The sequence below is a fragment of the Arvicanthis niloticus genome, chromosome 2, assembly GCF_011762505.2.
Source record: "Arvicanthis niloticus isolate mArvNil1 chromosome 2, mArvNil1.pat.X, whole genome shotgun sequence".
NCBI lineage: Eukaryota > Metazoa > Chordata > Mammalia > Rodentia > Muridae > Arvicanthis > Arvicanthis niloticus.
The window spans coordinates 149,247,575-149,253,113 of record NC_047659.1 but is presented as its reverse complement, the minus strand read 5'-3'; the positions used below and the strand labels follow the sequence as shown (position 1 = coordinate 149,253,113).

The window sequence follows — 5,539 nt, the reverse complement described above, 5'->3', positions numbered from 1 at the left end:
CATGCTATGTTTTTGCTGTCTGTTGGTGTTTGGGTTTGTTTGTTTGCTTGTGTTTGTGTTTGTTCTCTTTGTTTCTTCTCAGTCTCTATCTTGTATCTGCTTTTGTGCTGCTTGATGTGCGACATAGTTTCCCTTTCTGTACCTTGTAGTATTTATTCCAGAAGTAAATGGTTGCTTCTGAGCTATCTAGCTATTCTCTACTCTAGTCACTTCCTCCTTTAATTCTCCCCTCCAGCCCCATCGCAGAGGCTCATTCCTTGGTGGTGGAGTGTGTGTGTAGGTGCTGTCAGTCTGTGGTGTGTGTGTCAGCTGCTGTGTGTGCAGCTGCTGTTGTTACTTGGCTAGTGGGCTTGCCACTTGAGCTGTACACCTCCTTGCCATGTGGTCACTCCATGAGCAAGTTTTCTGCATAAATCATCCATCTGTGAGTGACTATTTCAGAGATCTTTATTGTATGCCTTGACAACTTCACATGCTCCATTAAAGTTGTTCTCTGGGCCTCCAGGGGAGCTGACATGAACAAGGCAACAATAGGGCTCTATAGTTCCCTACCAGAGTCTATTAGGCAAATGGGTAATCTGGCATCATCCAGAGGCCCAGAGTGAAAGTATTATGCACTTTGTCACCCCCAGCCTCGCTCAAACTGTCATGCTCAGGGATCTTGCCTAAGGGTTGAAGCTGGACAATATTTACAGGATTTCTACTTCATGTTTAATAAAATAAAGCTTGTGACGGGCTGGAGAGATGGCTCAATGGTTAAGATCCCTGACTGCTCTGCCAGAGGTCCTGAGCTCAATTCCCGTAAGCACACGGTGGCTCACAACCATCAGTCATGTGCATTTAAAAGTATTAGACAAAAGCAGGAGGAAAAAGGCGTGGCTGTAGATGGTATGAGGCTTCTGACTGCTTTTGGGCGCCTCCTCCTCCTCCTCATTAATCTGCACGTGCAACGTGCGACCCCTAGAGGCGGGTAAAGGGAGAGACAGAAGCGACCTGGAACAGTTACTGGTCACATGGCCGGCCGCCTCCATCTTGGTGAAGTCAGTCAGCGGCCAAGATGGCTGCCATCCACATGTCACCCCACCCCCACCCCTTTATGTGAAGGAAAAACAATTTTTAGTAGTTAGGATAAGCCTTAACCGTCACTAGAAGAGCCGCACAGATTAGAATTTAATTTTCTTTCTTTTTCTCTTTGTCTGTCTGTCTGTCTCTCTCTCTCTCTCTCTCTCTCTCTCTTTCTCTCTCTCTCTCTCTTTTAGTCAAAAACCTCGATTCTCAGGAGCCGTACGGTGTGTCCTCCTAGGTTCTGGTGCCCTCTTCTGGCATGCAGGCATATAGGCAGCAGAGAGAGAGCTCACACACACAGACTGAAAAAAATAATAATAAAAAAAATCAATAAACAAGAAGAAAACATGTTGGATTTTATGACAGAGTTTCTCTGTGTGTGTTTTCTATTTTAGCTGTGAGTGCTGTTACTTACTGTCTAGTGGGCTTGTGTTGTTTTCTTTAAAAAAAATTTTTTTTAATCCTTGACCAGTGTACTGAAGATAATTACTTTTGCCTGCCTGCCTTCCTTCCTCCCTTCTTTTTTCCTTCCTTTTTCCTTCCTTCCTTCCTTCCTTCCTTCCTTCCTTCCTTCCTCCCTTCCTCCCTTAGTGTTTACTTGAGGATCTCTGTCTGTCTGTCTCTTTCTGTCTCTGTCTGTCTCTGGTTTATGGGGGATGGATGGGAGACCTGTGGTCGTCTAGAGTGTCCCAAGCTCTGGGCTCTAGACTCTGAACTGCATTCTCTTTAGCAATCTTCCCGATGTGGCTATATTTAACCCCATTTTTATTTTTAATAAAAACGGGTCCAGAGTTTAACCACCTCCAAAGGAAACCCCTTCCCCACTAATGCCCATATCCACCCTGCAATGATATTGATTCCTTGATTGGTCATCTCCCACTCCCAACATTCTCTCTGTCTGTCTGTCTGTCTGTCTGTCTCTCTCTCTCTCTCTGTATCTGTGTCTCTCTGTCTCTCTCTTTCTCTGTCTGCCTCTCTCTGTCTATCTCTTTCTCTCTGTCTCTCTCTGTCTCTCTGTCTCTCTGTCTCTCTGTCTCTCTCTCTCTGCCTGCCTCCTGAGAGCTGACTTTTTTTTTTTTTTTTTTTTTTTTTTTTTTTTTTTTTTTGTGCTGAACTTAGTAGTGCGTAAACTCAGTAACTCTCCAAGGCAGGCGGGAGCTGAAAATATGAAGATAAGATGGTGGTTGAGTTGTGTGTAGGAGAGAAAAAGCTTCCGTGCTGCTTTCCAAAGTTGGCTCTTTGCAGCTTTTGGGGGTGGGGGTGGGGTGGGGAATCCGTGTTTAGAATGTGTCTTTTCTTTATTCAATTCTGTCTTAATTTTGTTTTGTTTTTCGTTAGTCAGTTAGTCCTTTCACTTAGAGACCGATGATTTCTCCTGCTTTCAGGGCTCCCTCCCTTTCTCCCTCCCTCCCTGACCCACTTTCGGTTTCGGGTTGCTGAGGAGGTCGGCCCGAGCCCAGCCCGCGTTCGTTCGTTCGTTTGCTGTGTTCGGGCGGGACGACGGGGACCGTTTGTGTCAGTCATTCGGGAGAAGCGGTGGGTCCCCTGCTCCCGTCGTGCGTGGGTTAGTGTCCCCCTGAGCTAGGGAGGACCCTCCAGAGGGAGGGAGTGAGTGAGTGATTGCGGCGGCCATGAGCGATCTGTCCTCTCGGTTTGCTTGGTCGATGGAGACCGTTCTCTGGTGACACCTAGTGGTGACAAGTTTCTGCGGCGACCGACGCTCCTGTTCCCCGGTTGATGACAAAGGACGGGGAAGTGCCTGTTGCGAGGCGGCCAGGGTGACGGGAGGCCCGGCAAGCAGGCGGGTGCTTCCCGGAGGTGGCCACGTGTTTAAGTTGGGTCTCTACCCAGGGGGTTGTACCTGGAGCTCTGCGGGGAGAGGTAGTGGCTGTACACCCTATTGGGACCGATGCTGGGCTTGGTGGCAGCTTACTCAGGTCGACCAGAAGGCTTCGGTCCGGTCCACGGGACTGCGTTTCTGAGGCCGAGAGGATGCGATGGCCCCGGCTTGCTAGCCGCCATGGCCCGGCCCCGACTCCGTGGAGCTTCGGAGCTTCTCCACAAGTCCCTGGTCCCAGGCAGGGGAACTTAGGTTTCTGAGGCCGAGAGGATGCGGTGTCCCCGGCTTCCAGGCCGATGTGGCCCGGCTCCGTGGAGCTCGGGAGCATTTTTTTTTTTTTTTTTTTTTTTTTTTGTAATCTTTGTCCCGGAGCCCTCTCTGTCCCCATCAGCGGGGCCCCTGACTTCTTGAGGCCGAGAGGGTGGCACGTCCCCGGCTTCCAAGCTGATGTGGCCCGGCTCCCTGGAGCTCTGGAGCCCTTTTTTTTTTTTTTTTTTTTTTTTTATCTCCAGGAGCCCTCTCTGTCCCCGTCAGCGGGGCCCCTGACTTCTTGAGGCCGAGAGGATGGCACGTCCCCGGCTTCCAAGCTGATGTGGCCCGGCTCCCTGGAGCTTTGGAGCCTTTTTTTTTTTTTTTTTTTCCTCCCTCCAAGGATCTCGGTCCACAGCGCCGGGACTCTGTATCCTGAAGCCGAGGGGAAGCTATGGGCTCGGCTTTCTATCATGGCTTTCTCGGTTTAGGAGCACTCATGGTTATCAGGTCGACCAGTTGTCCCTCTGAGGTCCGGTTCTCTTGTTTATGGGGACATTTTTGGGACAGGTCACGAGGCGTGACTTCCAGATGTTCCCTGTGGCCTGTGAATTTCCTCCCTGTGTCTTTTGTGGTTTTGATGTTGGCTATCTGTCCATATTGGACCTGGAGATATGTACTGACACGCTGTCCTGTGATTGTTGAGACTAAAGGACATTGGAGGCCCTCCCAAGGCTGTTTGCTTGTCCAGCCTTTTTATCTGCCCACGGGTCTCCGTAGCTCCCGAAGCTATTACCCGAGTACGCTTCTTGCTTTCCCGTGCTTGCTTGCGTGCTCTTGCTGTTGTTCAGCTTGTGACAACCGGGCGCTGCATGATGCGTGTCAGGCTTTTTTTTTTTTTTTTTTCCCGATTTCCACGTGGTTGTTGTCACCTGCACCGGGTGGAACGGTGGATCCAGGGGCGACGAGGGGACTAATTCCGCTTGCTGTTTCCCCTCCCCTGGCTTTTTTTTTTTTTTTTTTTTTTTTTTTGAATTAAGGAGCTCCCGAGCCTCCTTGTGTGTTATCCGGCCTTTCTGCCACGTGCCTCCCGAGCGCACGGTTTTTTTTTTTTTTCCCCCTTCCATTTAAAAGGAGCTCCCGAGCCCTCCTTGTTGCCTCCCGAGCGCATTTTTTTTTTTTTTTTTTTTTTTGTGGTGGCTTGTCCGGTGGCATTCCTCTCCCGTTCTTTCTCGTGCGTGTGTTTTCTCGTCTCTCTCGCTTTACCCGGTTGTGTAAGATCCCGCTGGCCGTCCTCCCGGTGGTGGCCTGCTCTCGCTCGGTTGGATCGATGTGGTGCCTCTGCGTTGTCTTCGGGCCGGGGCCTAAGCCGCGCCAGGCGAGGGACGGACATTCATGGCGAATGGTCATTCCATGCGAATGGCGACCGCGCTTCTCGTTCTGCCAGCGGGCCCCTCGTCTCTCCTCCCCATCTGTGCCGGTGGTGTGTGGTAGGCAGGGGTGCGGCTGTCCGGCCCGAACGCCGACCCGCGCGCACTTGTCGTCGTGGTTCGCGGGGTCTTCGTGGGCGCGTCAGGGGCTCTGCTGTCCTGCGGTTCACGCGGTGTTGTGTTCCATCTTGGCCCTCTCCCTTTCCCCGAACCGGGGAGGGTGGCTGGTCCGTTTGCGCCGCATGCCCTTTCCCGTCGGGTATGTGTGCGCCCGGCTTTTCGCGAGCCTCTGGTGCTCCTGGAGCGTTCCCGGCTTTGATTGCCAAGGTGCCCGCTTCTGAGCTGGTGGTGGCGCTTTCCCGTTCCCCGGCGTTGCCTCCCGTGCTCCGTTTCGCTGCGAGTTGTCTTCCCGCCTCGGTCGGCTCTGTGTTGCGGAGACCAGAAAAAAAGGGGGTCGAGAAAAGTGCGGTAGAAAAAAGAACCAGATGTGGTTCCTTGTCCTGAGAAGGGTGGGGCGGCGGCCCCCCCTCGTTTGGGTGAGCGCCCACCCCGTGCTTTCTATCTTGGCCTTTGCCCGTAGGCCTTGCGCGTAGGGTGGTGCTGAGCGGTCGCGGGGCTGGCCCTTTTAAGTTTAAACTCTCTGCTCCTGTTTTTTTTGTTGGGGGGCTTTGAGAGGCCTGGCTCTCGGGGGCTGACCTGTCGCAGGTCTCCTCTGTCCGCGGAAGCTCAAGTTAAAACCCTGGAAAGAGAGAAGAGAGATCTTTGCCGGTACCGCAGACCCCCCGCGCGCGCACACGCCGCGTGGGTCTTGTCGCTGAGCCCGTGCGTCGCAGCTCTTGGTTGCCGGGACTCGTCGGGTCGGGTCCGTCCCGCCCTCAGTGAGAAATGTTGCCTTCTCTAGCTATCCCTCGGAAAAGGGTGTGCTGTGACCCTCGGAGGGGCTCCTCCCGAGCGG

The 5,539-nt window shown here is 52.7% G+C and overlaps 1 long non-coding RNA gene across 1 annotated transcript in view; it reads left to right on the top strand.

Annotated features, from left to right (window-relative positions):
- The window catches only part of LOC143441559 (uncharacterized), a 471,947-nt gene that overhangs the window by 678 nt on the left and 465,730 nt on the right, over positions 1–5,539 (top strand). The gene's annotated exons all lie outside the window — the stretch shown is intronic.